We start from the raw sequence: 17,563 nt of genomic DNA on the forward strand, positions 1-17,563 counted from the left end.
ATAATCGTGGAAGGGTATACTCAGATGTGAGTCCCTTGCTCATTGCACCATCAGGATTCAAGCAAGCCGGGCCAACGATGCCTGAAATGGCAGAAACCGGTCCCCGGAAGCTTGTTTCCTTCCCAGTACAAGAATTGGCTTGGTAGTTTGGTTTGCCCTGTTCCCATCATATACTGGGACAGGAACAGACTAATTTGCATATAGCCAAGTTCTGAGCTGGGATGGTGCAGTGAGCTAAAAAACAGTGATGGATCAAGCCCTGATCTTTGGACTGGGTAAGAGTGGTCTGCTTAATTCAGGCACTCTGTTCATCACCACCCCCGTTTCTGAATCATTTTGTCCACCATAAGCGTGGAAGGGTATACTCAGATGTGAGTCCCTTGCTCATTGCACCATCAGGATTCAAGCAAGCCGGGCCGACGACGCCTGAAATGGCAGAAACCGGTCCCCGGAAGCTTGTTTCCTTCCCAGTACAAGAATTGGCTTGGTAGTTTGGTTTTCCCTGTTCCCATCATGCACTGGGACAGGAACAGACTAATTTGCATATAGCCAAGTTCTGAGCTGGGATGGTGCAGTGAGCTAAAAAACGGTGATGGATCAAGCCCTGATCTTTGGACTGGGTAAGAGTGGTCTGCTTAATTCAGGCACTCTGTTCATCACCACCCCCTTTTCTGAATCATTTTGTCCACCATAAGCGTGGAAGGGGGAATACTCAGATGTGAGTCCCTTGCTCATTGCACCATCAGGATTCAATCAAGCCGGGCCGACGACGCCTGAAATGGCAGAAACCGGTCCCCGGAAGCTTGTTTCCTTCCCAGTACAAGAATTGGCTTGGTAGTTTGGTTTGCCCTGTTCCCATCATGCACAGGGACAGGAACAGACTAATTTGCATATAGCCAAGTTCTGAGCTGGGTTGGTGCAGTGAGCTAAAAAATGGTGATGGATCAAGCCCTGATCTTTGGACTGGGTAAGAGTGGTCTGCTTAATTCAGGCACTCTGTTCATCACCACCCCCTTTTCTGAATCATTTTGTCCACCATAAGCGTGGAAGGGTATACTCAGATGTGAGTCCCTTGCTCATTGCACCATCAGGATTCAAGCAAGCCAGGCCGACGACGCCTGAAATGGCAGAAACCGGTCCCCGGAAGCTTGTTTCCTTCCCAGTACAAGAATTGGCTTGGTAGTTTGGTTTGCCCTGTTCCCATCATGCACTGGGACAGGAACAGACTAATTTGCATATAGCCAAGTTCTGAGCTGGGATGGTGCAGTGAGCTAAAAAACGGTGATGGATCAAGCCCTGATCTTTGGACTGGGTAAGAGTGGTCTGCTTAATTCAGGCACTCTGTTCATCACCACCCCCTTTTCTGAATCATTTTGTCCACCATAAGCGTGGAAGGGTATACTCAGATGTGAGTCCCTTGCTCATTGCACCATCAGGATTCAAGCAAGCCGGGCCGACGACGCCTGAAATGGCAGAAACCGGTCCCCGGAACTTGTTTCCTTCCCAGTACAAGAATTGGCTTGGTAGTTTGGTTTGCCCTGTTCCCATCATGCACTGGGACAGGAACAGACTAATTTGCATATAGCCAAGTTCTGAGCTGGGATGGTGCAGTGAGCTAAAAAACGGTGATGGATCAAGCCCTGATCTTTGGACTGGGTAAGAGTGGTCTGCTTAATTCAGGCACTCTGTTCATCACCACCCCCTTTTCTGAATCATTTTGTCCACCATAAGCGTGGAAGGGTATACTCAGATGTGAGTCCCTTGCTCATTGCACCATCAGGATTCATGCAAGCCGGGCCGACGACGCCTGAAATGGCAGAAACCGGTCCCCGGAAGCTTGTTTCCTTCCCAGTACAAGAATTGGCTTGGTAGTTTGGTTTGCCCTGTTCCCATCATGCACTGGGACAGGAACAGACTAATTTGCATATAGCCAAGTTCTGAGCTGGGATGGTGCAGTGAGCTAAAAAACGGTGATGGATCAAGCCCTGATCTTTGGACTGGGTAAGAGTGGTCTGCTTAATTCAGGCACTCTGTTCATCACCACCCCCTTTTCTGAATCATTTTGTCCACCATAAGCGTGGAAGGGTATACTCAGATGTGAGTCCCTTGCTCATTGCACCATCAGGATTCAAGCAAGCCGGGCCGACGACGCCTGAAATGGCAGAAACCGGTCCCCGGAAGCTTGTTTCCTTCCCAGTACAAGAATTGGCTTGGTAGTTTGGTTTGCCCTGTTCCCATCATGCACTGGGACAGGAACAGACTAATTTGCATATAGCCAAGTTCTGAGCTGGGATGGTGCAGTGAGCTAAAAAACGGTGATGGATCAAGCCCTGATCTTTGGACTGGGTAAGAGTGGTCTGCTTAATTCAGGCACTCTGTTCATCACCACCCCCTTTTCTGAATCATTTTGTCCACCATAAGCGTGGAAGGGTATACTCAGATGTGAGTCCCTTGCTCATTGCACCATCAGGATTCAAGCAAGCCGGGCCGACGACGCCTGAAATGGCAGAAACCGGTCCCCGGAAGCTTGTTTCCTTCCCAGTACAAGAATTGGCTTGGTAGTTTGGTTTGCCCTGTTCCCATCATGCACTGGGACAGGAACAGACTAATTTGCATATAGCCAAGTTCTGAGCTGGGATGGTGCAGTGAGCTAAAAAACGGTGATGGATCAAGCCCTGATCTTTGGACTGGGTAAGAGTGGTCTGCTTAATTCAGGCACTCTGTTCATCACCACCCCCTTTTCTGAATCATTTTGTCCACCATAAGCGTGGAAGGGTATACTCAGATGTGAGTCCCTTGCTCATTGCACCATCAGGATTCAAGCAAGCCGGGCCGACGACGCCTGAAATGGCAGAAACCGGTCCCCGGAAGCTTGTTTCCTTCCCAGTACAAGAATTGGCTTGGTAGTTTGGTTTGCCCTGTTCCCATCATGCACTGGGACAGGAACAGACTAATTTGCATATAGCCAAGTTCTGAGCTGGGATGGTGCAGTGAGCTAAAAAACGGTGATGGATCAAGCCCTGATCTTTGGACTGGGTAAGAGTGGTCTGCTTAATTCAGGCACTCTGTTCATCACCACCCCCTTTTCTGAATCATTTTGTCCACCATAAGCGTGGAAGGGTATACTCAGATGTGAGTCCCTTGCTCATTGCACCATCAGGATTCAAGCAAGCCGGGCCGACGACGCCTGAAATGGCAGAAACCGGTCCCCGGAAGCTTGTTTCCTTCCCAGTACAAGAATTGGCTTGGTAGTTTGGTTTGCCCTGTTCCCATCATGCACTGGGACAGGAACAGACTAATTTGCATATAGCCAAGTTCTGAGCTGGGATGGTGCAGTGAGCTAAAAAACGGTGATGGATCAAGCCCCGATCTTTGGACTGGGTAAGAGTGGTCTGCTTAATTCAGGCACTCTGTTCATCACCACCCCCTTTTCTGAATCATTTTGTCCACCATAAGCGTGGACGGGTATACTCAGATGTGAGTCCCTTGCTCATTGCACCATCAGGATTCAAGCAAGCCGGGCAGACGACGCCTGAAATGGCAGAAACCGGTCCCCGGAAGCCTGTTTCCTTCCCAGTACAAGAATTAGCTTGGTAGTTTGGTTTGCCCTGTTCCCATCATGCACTGGGACAGGAACAGACTAATTTGCATATAGCCAAGTTCTGAGCTGGGATGGTGCAGTGAGCTAAAAAACGGTGATGGATCAAGCCCTGATCTTTGGACTGGGTAAGAGTGGTCTGCTTAATTCAGGCACTCTGTTCATCACCACCCCCTTTTCTGGAGACTATGCTGTGGCAGGAAATATCAACCAGCCTAGTGGAACGAAAGTGCTGCTAAACATAAGACACTCAATGCAAATGCTGGACACGATCGGAATCTAAGGAATTAACCCATCCCAGCAGGCCCTCAAAATGTACATTAATATGTGTGTAGATTTTCTTTTAGGAGTCCAGGAAGTTACTTACAGGCAGGTCCATTTTTAAAATGTAGTATTTTGGAAATGTACATTTCTATTTTAACTTTTTCCACTTCCTTTTGTCAGTATTATCGTCTTGAATAAATGAGCGGTGATGTCAAAATATATTTTTTGTTTATTGTGAGTTAAATATGAGGACATGATAAAGCATATTAAAAATATATGTATTGTCTATTAAAATGCATATCTGTATACCATATGAACAGCTACATTCAAAGATGATTAATTAAAACCTATTTTAAAATGTTTAGCATTTTAAATGAGAAGGAAACAATGTAGGTGCTATTTTAAACTACAGTGCAAACTGTCCTAGCCTACAAAGGTGACTGGGCACACTTTAAGTATATGATACCTTTGCATGGAAATTATTGTTTTTTGGAGCTCATTTAGTTCAGGAACTCGTAGCTTATTAGAAACATTTTAAGGTACATATTCAGTCTTTTCTACAGGAGAGTACATTAATGAAATTCTCCAGCAGATTTATTCTATGAAACAGGTGATCATTTAGTGCTTTATTTGAACTCTGATCCTGAAAGGCAATTGTTACGTTAAGAAGCCATAGTGATATGTTTGTTTAAGCAAATAGCTATGAATCTCCTGGGTAAATATTGACAGGCCAAGAGTCCAATCAAATGCAGCATTTTTGATTGCATACAGCTGTCAGAATTACAAGATTGCAATAACATACAAGGGAGAGGGTTTGACCAGAAATGTAATGACTAGGGTGTCGTAGCTGAGTTGAACCTGGAGGATAGACCACCACCTCTGACAGGATCAAGAATTTTCGGGCGGCGGTCAGACTCCCATTCTTACTATGAGAGTAGTACCTGCACAGGCACAGGCGTAGAGATTAGGATGTCCCTTTCTGGCTGACTTTTCATGGCGGTCCCCCCACCATGGGAAGGCAGACAGAAAGGGACTTTGGGTGCCCGTGCAGGGCCCGTCCCCTGTGGGCCAATAATAATGGGAGGCATGAAATTCCCAGCACACATCCATGCACCATATGCCAGGCACCACATAGTGCATGGATGCGCACTAAGTGCCTTTTATTACTGCAGCCCTTTTCCTAGCCACAGCATCAATCAATGTAGAAAAAGGTCATATCATGGTAGGACCGCCGACTCATTGTCGGATGGTCACGTGCCCAGGGTGATGGTGGTCAGACGCTCGTCCACCCGCCATCGTAATCAGGCCCATAGGTTTGTTTTGTTAAATATTCTTATTTAAAAAAAATACTATTTTTAATACTGTTTTCTAATAATATGGTTTCAAGAAATATTGTTTATAAAGAATTTGATGTGTATTCGTTTTTCGTTTAATTTTAGGTGCTAGTATATTTGTTATTGATTTTTTAACAGATGGTTTGTAAATGTAAGTGTTATATTAGTTTATTTTTAAATTACATTTTTTTTAATTATAGTGTAGTGGCAGGTTACTGGGTTTGTAGGGAAATAGGGTAAACATTTTATTAAAATGTAAATAAATTATATTTAATTGTAAAGTAATTATTAAATAGATTTTTAATCATGTTAATTGTTTGTTATATATCTTTTTTCCTTTAATTTGTTAATTTATATGTTAATGTTATTTTTATTATTGTCGAAGGTTGTTAGGATTATGGAGGAAGAGGATGGGGACTTTTTTAAAATATAGATTTATTATAGTTATTATATTTAATGTTTAATTATTTTCTAATCATTACTTAAGTATTTAATTATGTGAAAGATTTTTTTTAAGATTTCTGAAATTGTTTTCAGTGTATTTTAATGTTTATATGCATAATATGAATGCATAATTTTTTACTTTGTTATTTTTGGTTGTACTGGTATAGGGTGGGAAGATTTCTAACTTATAATATTTTGTATGTTTATTGGCTCTTACTTGTAATGAAGGGAATATTAATTGATCATGTAAAATTGAAATGTTGACATTTATATGTTCATTATTCTTTATAGTTATTTGAACTGTAAGAGTTGATGAAATGTATTAGCAATGATTTTGTTTAATTGTTTTTAGCATTAGTTTAAATTAAATATTATATTTTAAATTTATATTTTAAAATGTTTAATGTATCAGCAGTTAATTAAGTGAATGTTATAGTAAGTTTTATTATTTTTTATTTAATGCTTTACTCATTTTTCATATTATAATATTTTTTTATGTGCTCTATAATGTATTGTTTTAATTACTGATTGACATTTTTTGTTAATTATTAGGACTTGTTTTATTATTTGAAGTCTAACACTTTCCCTACTGTTGCTTAGACCAGAGTGGGAATAGTAAATGTAACCCCTTTAAAGTCCAATACCTTCTACTGGTACTTTTGGAATTTATCTCGTTTTTTTTTGTTTTTCTTTTTTTGTCATAATGTAATTTTTTTACATTTCCACATTCATTAAAATTTTATCAATATATGTTAAAGATTGTTTCTACGTTTTACGTTTATAGAATACATAAGTTAAAGTATGCCTTTTGGTTTTTAATGTATTTCACTGCAAACATTTAAAATTAAACTATATTAAAAAAAAATTATTGTTGAGAATTTGTAAATATATATATGTATATGTATACATACATATATTTTATACCTAGTGTCTTGAAGGTTTTGGGGTCGTCTGTCAAGCGGGGGCAGAGAAAAAAGGGGGGGGGGCAAAAGGTGTTTTTCCGATGCAAATTCCCACAGGGATTTTAGACACAACTACAGCCCGAACTGCTGAACGGAGTTAGACCAAATTTGTCAGAAAGGAAGCGGTTGGTACATAAAGCGTCCCTTTTGTGATTTGCTGTAAATCTGTTTAATAGTTTTTGAAATATTAAAATGAATTCAAATTTGGATATATAGGGACGCGTAACCTTCGAGGATCCAACGGTCCTCATGTTCAAATGTGATTAACTGCCAACACTTCCACCAGGAAGTATTGGCAGCCATCTGTGGGCTTGGCTTTAGCAAGGTCCAGCAAAACAAGTTTGAAAAAGAGGGGCCGTGTAGGAATACCCTGACCCCCTACCTGTGGTCCTGGGGTCTTTCTGTCCATCAACAAGCCAAAATGCACTTTTAAGAAGAAAACTTGCTGTGGAAATGCAAAAGATCCGCAAATCCACAGCAATCTATTTTAGGAAAAACAAGTGCAGGCTCCAGTCAAGAAGAATACAGAAGTACTACTGCCTGATCCTGTTTTTGCTTTACACATATCTTGACATGGATGAAATGCCCAGGCCATCTGTGAGGTTAAGTTATTTCATAACTAATTGGTTTGCTGTTTTTTAAGAGCACACACCCCTTGCCCTCAAAAGGAAGAGCATGAGAGAGAGGAATAATGCTCCCAGTATACAAGTCACAATGCCTTTCTGATTGGTTTGCCTTCTGGTTGTTTTTTGCAGTGTATCTGCTGGGTGTTGTGTGCAGTAAGCAGTGCACAGTTGGGAGTAGGTTTTTAATGATTAACAGTTGAAGAAAGCTCATATGCTGGACCACCAATGTCTCCTTTCCAAGCCCAGCAATACCCTAAGATGAATCATGTTGTGTTTAGATATGCTTGTTAGAAGCATAACTCAAAGAACCTTTTAGGTTGCCATGGTTCTCTGAATATTGTAGTTCTACATAAAGGCTCGTTTTCCTGCAAATAAATCTATGAACTCAGCCGCTGTGTCTTGTTACCTATTTTAATGACACAAGACTCAACATACATTTCGGCGACGACGGAGCGGGCAGGAACGAGCTGCTGCAATGATTTAAAAATAAAGTTATGATGAAACAAGAGTACGACCAGGAAGACAAAAGAAGAAGATAATTATATAAAGTGACATATGACAAGCTGAAGGACTCGGTTACCATAAAGAAAACGTACCTCCTCCGGCGGATGGTATTTTTGCATGAAGGGAAGTTGTATATTTCCCCAGCGGCTGACAAAATCAATGCGGAGTACATCTCAATGAGGTGAGGAGGTTAGGGGGAGGGTCCGGCTGTCAGTCACTAAGACGAATTCGGCTGGTGTAGCGGTGCAGAAATTCCTGGCACAGGCTAATCGTTGCAGTCAGCAAGGAAAATCCGTAATTGGGAGAGTTCTTCATCTGTCGAGGAGCAGAGGGAAAATGATGACTAGTAGAACTCGCACTTGGATTCGGTGAAAGAGGTACTCGATTCATGAGCATTCTTTGTTTGTGAATGCGTCGACTACGTGCGCGTCAGGCACGTCATGGTCACGCTTAGTTGAGGATGCAGTGCCGATCGTAGAGGGAGAAAGTTGAAGACTGCATGGAAGCTACGATAATTGTGCAGAACTGTGGATAAAGTGGTATTTATTGGTGATCTTTATTTTAAAGCACGATTACTTGGGAGTTGAACTGCACTTAAAGAAAAATTATTTAGCAGACCATCTACGACTGTATATTTGACCAAGTCGTGGAAGATATAATTTTTTTTAATCTATTTTGAACAGCAGTTAACTTATTCTAGTAACAAATTTATATCATTTCCACAGTAAGGTGTGACAAAACTCACTTTTTACAAACTGAAGTAGATTTTTTTTGTTTCTGTATCAACTGGGTGTTATTCATAATATAGTAGATACCTTAATATTGTGAATCACAATGCAGTCTGTAAATCAGCCTCCACCTTTTCTTGAGAGTCCAGGTACACCGCAAATACAATGGAGACAATGGTTTGACGCTTTTGAGACGTACATTGGTGCCATTGGTGCATCACGATATAGAGCAGAAAGGAAAAAAAATCTCCTACTAAACTGTTTGGGGTTTAAAGGGAGAGAAGTATATAAACACTTGCCTGATTTGGTTGTGGCTGAGGGTGAAGAATTTGATGAATATCAGGAAGCTGTCAAGAAGCTGGTAATCAAATTTGACATGCAATCAAGTTTGGTGGTGTTGAGACACACATTTTTTAAGAGGGCACAACTAAAAAGTGAGGATGTAGATACTTATCAAATTGTATGCCGAGTGCCAATTTGGAGAGTATTGTGATCAATTGGTTAGAGACCAATTTATTGCGCATTGTTGTGACAAACATATACAGCAAAAATGACTCACGATGGGCAATCCTAGTTTAGAAGAAATTATAAAAGTAGCGAAAAGTCTTGAACTAGCACAAAATTCAATTAAAGAATTAAGTGTAAGTTCTTCGACTAAGGAAAATATAAATGCAGTGATTTCTTCTACTTCAAATAACAATGCGACAAGAAAAGTTAAGGTCAATGACAAAAGGGTTTTCAGAAAACATATGTTACAGATGTGGTTATGCCCCACATGGAAAAGAAAATAGATTTTTCCCAGGGAAAAATGCGAAATGCCACAAGTGTGGTAAGATAGGTCATTTGGCGAAAGTCTGTCAATCTAACATTAATAGAGCGGAGAATGTCAATTGTGTCGTGGAAGATGAACATGTGAGTGAAAGTGATATTGTTCAAAACTTCAAAGACAGGAGTGTCACTGTCACTGACGATGGAATGTAACTGGGGATCCCTCCGATTGTGTAGATCCTTATGTGGATGGGTTGGTGGGTGATGTTGGTTTGAAACTTTTAGTAGACTCAGGAGCTAGGATACCATGATTACCTATGATTTGTTCAAGGAATCTTGGGATAATAGAACATTGTTTCCTCCAGATAGAGCACCGGTTTCATATGAAGGGCGCAAAATAGATTTAGAAGGTTTTATTGAAGATGTTCTGGAATTTAAAGGGAGGAAAATTCATGGTAAAATATATGTTGCAGTACGTGGACTGAATATATTAGGTTGGTACCACCAAGGACTTATTGGCATGGTGTTAAGACCGGGAGCAAGTGAACAAGTGTTGGTGGTGCAAGATATGCCTGATCCACTTTGTTTAGAGAAAGAGTTTCCCACAGTTTTTTCGGATTCTCTTGGCAAAATTGTAGGGTTTAGAAACAGGATCAAAGTTAAAAGTAATGCTGTGCCTGTGAAGCACAAAGTTAGGTCAGTTCCTTTTAGTCTTAGAGCAGATCTTAAGGTGGAATTAGAAAGATTAGAGAAATCTGGTATTATTGAACCAGTGGAATCAAGTCTATGGCTTAGTCCCTTGGTTGTCGCACGAAAAAGGAATGGTGAAATCCGCTTGTGTGTTGATCTAAGGAGTCTTAATAAAGAAATTTGGGTGGATGCTCATCCCCTCCCGAAAATTGGAGACTTGCTTGAGGAATTGGGGTATGCTCAATGGTTTTCGAAAATTGATTTAGCCTCAGCATACCACCAGATTTTATTGGATGATGAGTCACGACATTACACTGCTTTCAACTCACCCTTTGGGTCGTTTCAATTTTGTAGAATGCCTTTCGGGCTTGCTCGGCAGCCTCGGTTTTTCAAAGGGTTATGCAATCTGTTCTTCAGAATATCAAGGGTGTGGTCATCTTTCAGGATGATGTACTTATTTTCAACAAGTATTTAGAACAACATGATACAATTCTAAGGTCTGTTCTTTCTATATTTGAAGAAAAAGGAATTGTGGTTAAGAAGAATAGGTGTGAGCTCTGGAAGAGGGAGATTGAGTTCTTAGGACATTTGGTGAAGGTGTATGTCCTAGGCCTGGCCTAGTAAAAGCTGTTGTGGAATGTCCCTCTTCCAAGAATAAGGATGAGTTACGTTTGTTCTTAAGTTTGTGTGAATTTTATTCACGCTCCATTCCTGACTACGCAAGCAAAATGAAGGTTCTTTCCAATATACTCAGGTCAAATGTCACTTTTGTGTGGGATGACAATTGTCAAGATACATTTGATTTGGTCAAGTCTGAGATGACCAATGCCAAAACTCTTAAGGCTTATAATCCAAATGAAATTTGTACTATCACTGTTGACGCAAGCAGTTATGGAATAGGGGCAGTACTTACTCAACAATCAGGTGAGAAAGAAGTCACTATTAGTTATGCATCCAGGGTATTGAGAGATCCTGAAGTTAACTATTTAGTTATAGAAAAGGAACTATTAGCTTGCTACTGGGCATGTGAACAATTTAGGACCTACATTTGGGGAAGAAAGTTAATTATTCGGACGGATCACAAACCATTGGTGTATATTTTAGGTGGTGAACGACTCAAATATCCTACACCTCGCATTGCACGGTTAACCATCAAACTTTTGCAATATGATTTTGTAACAAAGCACATCCCTGGGAAAGAAAATGTGAGGGCAGATATGTTATCTAGGCTCCTATTGAAGGAAGATGAACTACTGGATGTGGACGAGGATAATGAAGTTTGTTTCATAGCAGTAATTGATGCTGTTGAGAATGTGGCATGCAGTGAGAATGAGTGGAAAGAAGCCGTGGACACCTTGGGGTAACCATGACAAAGAAACGGCTCAGACTACATTATTGGTGGCCTTCTATGGATAAAGACATAGATGAGAGGGTCAAGCAGTGTGTTATTTGCAATGGGGCAGAAAAAGGTCTTAAAGTTGTCACACCTCCTCTTCAGCCTATTTCTTTTCCTTTGAAATCCTGGATGAAAGTTGCCATAGATTTAGTTTGTCCTTTCAATTTTCTTCCCCACCATCTTCGTTTTGCTTTTGTTTTAATGGATTTTCACAGCAAATGGCCGGAAGTAAAATTTTGTGCAAATCCTACAGCCAACAGTGCCATACTATTTCTTAAAGAAATTTTCATGAGGGAAAGGTTTCCTGAAGCTTTCCCTCATGAAAATTTCAGATAATGGAGTACAATTTGTTAATCAGGAAATGAGCAATTTTCTAAGTGAATCAGGAGTGAAGCATTTGAGGAGTTCAGTGGAACATCCTCAAACAAACAGTTTGGTTGAGAGAATGAACCGAGTGATTATGGAATGCATAAAATGGGCAAAACATTACAATTATGACGTGAAAAGTGCTGTTAGATCCATGTTTTGTTTCTATCGCACAACTCCGCATTCACTTACTAAAGTTGCACCATTTGTCTCTCTCAAGGGTAGAATACCTACTTCCACACTTTATCCTGCTTGGTTGTTGAGAACAGTTTAAAAAGAAGTGGCATGTAGTATAGATAATGTTGCTTTAGAAGCATGGGTGAAGGAAGCCCAGAGTAAAATGTCAGACAGATACAATCTTAAAAATCTTTTAAAAAAATTGAGGTTTCACCTGGTGACATGGTTCGTATCAAAAACTCCAGATCTGTTAGGAAAGTTTGCAACAGGTTTGGTGAGGCGGTATGTGTTGAAAACGTCTGTGGTGGTGCTGTTATGGTCAAAGGAGGACAGTGGTGGAATCTTGACAAAATTATCAAGGTAAAAGGACATAATGCTAATATTTCACATTTGAAAAATGTTCCTTCAGACAATACTCATTGTATTTCTGGTCATGCAAAGGAGATTTATCCAACTATTGGTCAAAAGAAAAATATGGATTCTTCTATGGTACAAGATATGGTTTCCAATGCAAAAGTTTCTACTAATGTTTTTTCTAATGATTTGTTTGTGCATGAAATGAACAATCCTGCAATAAGGAGATCTGTACGTGTTACCCGACTTCCTTGGAAGCTACGTTGAAAAGGTTACACTTTGTTCTATTCTGCTTTCATATTTGTATATATTTTTTTTGTATTGCATTTTAGTCTCTTTTGCCTTTGTTTTTTTTTGTTCTGTTTTCTTCCTTTTGTTCTTCCTATTTTGTTTAAGAAAAAAGAGGTAATGATGTGTTTAGATATGCTTGTTAGAAGCATTTTAGGTTGTCATGGTTCTCTGAATATTCAAGTTCTACATAAAGGCAGTTGGTGCCTCTCAAGGGATGTGAGAAGAGCGCTGACTCGTTTTCCTGCAAATAAATCTATGAACTCAGCAGCTGTGTCTTGTTACCTATTATAATGACACAAGACTCAACATACAACAAAAAGGCTTACTCCAGGGCTGGGAAGGGACAAACAGACAGTTCTCTGGTTGACAGTATTTAACTTCCGATAATGAATTGGCTCATGCAACCACGCTCACTTGTAGCACTGTTGGATGGGTGGCGCTGTACAGTAGAAATGTCTAGCCTGAAGGATGTAGCCACTGTGGTGATCTGTGATGCACAGTCTACATAAGAAACTCACGAAAAATTACTGAATGAAGCAGTGGATAAGCTTGTGTATCACACCACCACTGTGAATAGTGAAGTCCATGAGAAATACACAACAGTACGAATCATTGTCCAAATCGGAAGTGATTTTGACAACACTGACATCAAATCTACTGGCGACTTAGATATTGCGGTATGTAACGTGCCTGCAGCACCTGTAGAGAAGACAGCAGATTCTACTATATGCCAAAGTTTGAATGTTCAAGTTCAAGTTCGGGCATTTATATAGCGCACTACTCACCCAGAGGGTCTCAAGGCGCTAGAGGGAGGGGTTCATTATTTGTCGAATAGCCAGGTTTTCAGTTCTTTTCTGAAGGAGCTGTGGTTCTGAGTAAGGCGGAGGTGGGTGGGGAGTGAGTTCCAAGTTTTGGCAGCCAGGAAGGAGAATGATCTGCCCCCCATGGTGTTTTTTCGGATGCGCGGGACTGCGGCGAGGGCTTGACTGGATGATCCTAATTGGCGGGTGGGAATGTAGAAGGATAGTCGGGAGTTGAGGCATTCGGGTCCCAGATTATAAAGGGCCTTGTGTGTATGGGTAAGCAGGCGGAAAGTAATTCTCTTGTTGACGGGAAGCCAGTGGAGATTTTTTAGGTGTCCGGTGATGTGCTCTTGGCGCGGGATGTCTAATATGAGTCTCGCTGACGCGTTTTGGATACGCTGGAGCTTTTTCTGCAAATTTGTTGTGATTCCGGCGTAAAGTGTGTTGCCATAGTCTAGTCGACTCGTGACCAGTGCATGGGTGACAGTCTTTCTTGTTTCGAGGGGGATCCAGCGGAAGATCTTTTTGAGGATGCGAAGGACGTTAAAGCAGGAGGACGATACGGCGTTGACTTGTCTGGACATTGAGAGAGAGGAGTCTAGAATGAAGCCAAGGTTACGTGCATGGTCTGTGGGTGTGGGTGCTGATCCCAAAGCGGACGGCCACCATGAGTCGTCCCAGGCTGAGGGGGAGGATCCTAGGATGAGCACCTCCGTTTTGTCTGAGTTGAGTTTTAGGCGGCTCTGTTTCATCCATTCGGCTACTTCTTTCATACCTTCGTGAAGATTGGTTTTGGCGGTGTTGGGGTCTTTGGTGAGTGAAAGGATTAGCTGGGTGTCGTCGGCGTAGGAGATGATGTTGAGGTTGTGTTGGCGTGCGATGGAGGCGAGAGGACTCATGTAGACGTTGAAGAGGGTGGGACTGAGTCTATATATGTGCGCTACATGGCTGTAACAAGCACTACGGGAAGGCACAAGAGTGCAGAGTGTGGAACAGATTCATGAAGTAGGTTCTAGATCTGCAAGGATCAGAGGGGTAGACCCTGGGCATTATTAGATTAGGTCGAGTTGGACAAGCTGTGAGATTGTGAGCAAAGGCCTTTGGTTTTAGTGTGATATTCAGCATTGAATGGTCTTCAGCGGGTGAGCACTTGGCTGGGCCTACTGTTTCATAGTGACTGTGTCACCCTGCACTGCAGTTTGAATTAAAGCAACCATCGTCATATTAATCATTTTAATATTAAACAAATGAGACAAGGAGCATTTCTGGTCAACACACCTCAAAGTGGTTTGGTTGACGAAAAGGCCCTAGTACAAGCTCTTAAGGAAGAAAGGATATGAGGAGCCGTTTTAGACATCAATGAGTCTGAGCCATTCACCCTCAGTCAAGGGCCACTGAAAGTTGCGACAAACCTGATCTGCACACTGCATGCAGCGTGGTACAGTGGGCAGTCCTTCATTGAAATGTGAGAGAGGCAGCACGAGCGATCCGATGGGTAATAGGTCACTTTCCAGACAGTCTGAAGAACTGTGTTAACTAAGATCACTTGCCCACAGCTACACATTGGGTGAGCATGGATCCTGGGGTTATTCATCAGGAGCCGAACGGTGCTGTATACATGTACCCTCTCAATGTTATAAACGTGGCACTAGCAGGCCACCCCTCAACAGAAGGAATAGTTCCCAGCACCATATTATTACTGCTACCTTTTTACATGCAATAAAGCACTGCTTGGCTATCCCTAATCATGTTTCAACTCATTCCTCTTAGATGTTTTGTGTGCCTGGGCTCTTCATTACCGACCATACTGAAGCTCTCCTGCTGTGTTCTGGGGCTCCCGTAATGCGGAGGACTTAGATGTACTGTGCTGCAGGTTGGTAACCTGAGCTGCCCGCTGACACAGAGAAGCAAAAGAATTTTCATAATGTAAATGGAAAGGTGATGGTGAAAAAGGGATGTGAAAGGGGTATTGATACTACTTCTGACTATTTTGGACATAAGGGCAGCAAAAGGTATTGTAACATGGTGGCAGTACTGAAACACTAAATAATATGCTTTGAAAAGTATATTGAAATTATGACCTCAGTGTGTGGGCTATAACAACTGCAAGTCTACAAGGGCGTTATAGTTAGCAAATAGAATTTAAAAAAACCTTAGAAATTCCCTATCATCAGTGATGTCATGAGTGATGTAATTTGAGATGTCATGAGTGAAGTCACTGACCATGTCATGAGTGATGTCATTTGTGAGGTCATAAGTAGTGCATTGTTGTGGCACAAGTTATAGTTAACTCAGGTTACTATAACAGCTGATTTTCTCTGGTTTTATATGAGTGAAATCTGACCCCAACTATAACATCCCTGTAAATTTTTTTGTGTCATTTTCTAAGGTTTTTTATAAATCTATTTGTTAACTATAACACCCTTGTAACCTTTGTTTTTTCAGTGAACTTCTAAGGTTTGTTAAATGTTAATTCCTAATTATAACACCCCTGTAACCTTTGCTTTTTTTGGTGAGTTTCAATGCTTTTTAACTAGCAGTCACGTTTGCAGAGTGGTGGAGAAAGGGGGCTGGGCTTTCGATCAGCTTTCAGGAATTCTGCCGTGTAGGTCTCACAGGAGGCAACAGGAGGGCTTTTGGCCACCAAGGTCCCTCTGGAGCTAAGGGTACTTTATCCCCCAACTAGTAGTGCACAGGGAGGCACGTTTCCTGGGGGCAACTACCCTCATAATACTTCCAGTTCATCCCATACAGCAGGATTGCTGAGAACTGATAGCAGGGTACACCCCCTTTCTCCACCAGTCTGCAAATTCGCCTCCGGCTGTACTACTTCTAGGAGGGTGAAGTGCACTTGGCTATTAAGGGTCTTTGGGGGCCAACACGCCCTCCTGTTACCTCAAGTGCGACCCACACAGCTGGATTGGTGATAGGTAGTTGGAGGCCACACCCCCTTTCTCCGCCACTTTGCAAACATGCCTCCTAGTGTACTACTGGTTGGGGCAAATTGTCATCTTTAGTACTGAGGCTCTCAGGAGTAAAGTGGAATTCATTTCCCAACCAGAAGAGCACCAGGAGGTGCATTTGCTGAGTGATAGATAAAGGGATTGTGGCCTTGAAGTCCTCTCAGCAATCCTACTGTCTGAGTCTTACTGTAAGTAACAAGAGGGCTTGTTGGGCTCAAATAACCATAAGAATTCAAGGGAATTTAATTTCCCAACTACCACGGTGACAGGAGGTGCATTTGTAGAGTGTTAGTAAAGGAAGAGTGACCTTCGAGACTTGCAGTTTTTTTTAAATACTTTTTTTTAGGGAAGGGGTCTGCGTAGCCTCCTTCCCTTGGCCGATTTTGACCTGGGGACCCCACCCCCCCAGGGCCATTATTTTTTTAAAAGGGGGAAGCGGTCTGTGCTGCTTCCATATTCGGGCCGTATACGACTCTGGCGACCCCATTCCCGGGGCCAGTCCTTTTCCTTTTGTTAAAAACAAAATTAAGGAAGTGGGGCTGCATGGCCATCCCTTCCCTGGGCCAAATATGGCCCGGGGAGCCTATCCCCGGGGGCCTGCCATATATTTGTTTATTTTTTTTAAAAGAGAGAATGGCCACGCTGCCCCCCTCCCCAGGCCTATTTCAGCCCTGGGGTACACTATCCCCTGGGGCAGGCCTATATTTAAAAAATAAATATTTTTTTAAAAAGCCATCCCCAGGATAAGGCCTTCTCCTTTTTTCCCCGGGACAAGGCCTTCTCCTTTTTTTTATTAGGGGGGACCAGCAAGGCCCCCCTCCCTGGGCCGCTTTAGCCCCTGGGACCCCATCCTCCAGGGGGATCCTCAAGGCCCCAAGTTATATGCTGGCTCCCTGCCTCCTGCAGAAGATGGCATTGCTTTTGGACAGAGGGAGATGCAAACATGCAGCTCCCTCTGTCCAAAAGCACCTCTGCTTTACTTCATGGATGTGAGAAACAAGTTTGCTATGGCTTGGTGGGAGCAGTGCCCCCACCAATCAAAAGCAAACTGCAATATCCCAGGGTGGGCACCCCAAGACCTTGCTAGATCCGGCCCAGGCAGTTGGCGTTCCCCAGGGCCATGGAGAGTTCATGGAGAGGGGCCTCCCAACATCTGCATAGCCCCAGGGCCTTACTTCATTTGTGTCCCGGGGAGGTGGTGGTCTCCTGGACTGCATTGAAGGGCTGAAGCCTCCTCATACAGTTTTTAAAATACAGCCCCAGGGCGGCGATTGTCCCAGGTGCTGTATGGGGGG

At 42.3% G+C, this 17,563-nt stretch overlaps 2 pseudogenes; one reads left to right on the forward strand and one right to left on the reverse strand.

Annotated features, from left to right (window-relative positions):
* The window catches only part of LOC144769647 (IgGFc-binding protein-like), a 1,000,379-nt pseudogene that overhangs the window by 769,353 nt on the left and 213,463 nt on the right, over positions 1-17,563 (reverse strand).
* On the forward strand, positions 12,880-15,028 carry LOC144767419 (C-terminal-binding protein 1-like; annotated as a pseudogene).

Source organism: Lissotriton helveticus, chromosome 7 (genome assembly GCF_964261635.1).
Source record: "Lissotriton helveticus chromosome 7, aLisHel1.1, whole genome shotgun sequence".
NCBI lineage: Eukaryota > Metazoa > Chordata > Amphibia > Caudata > Salamandridae > Lissotriton > Lissotriton helveticus.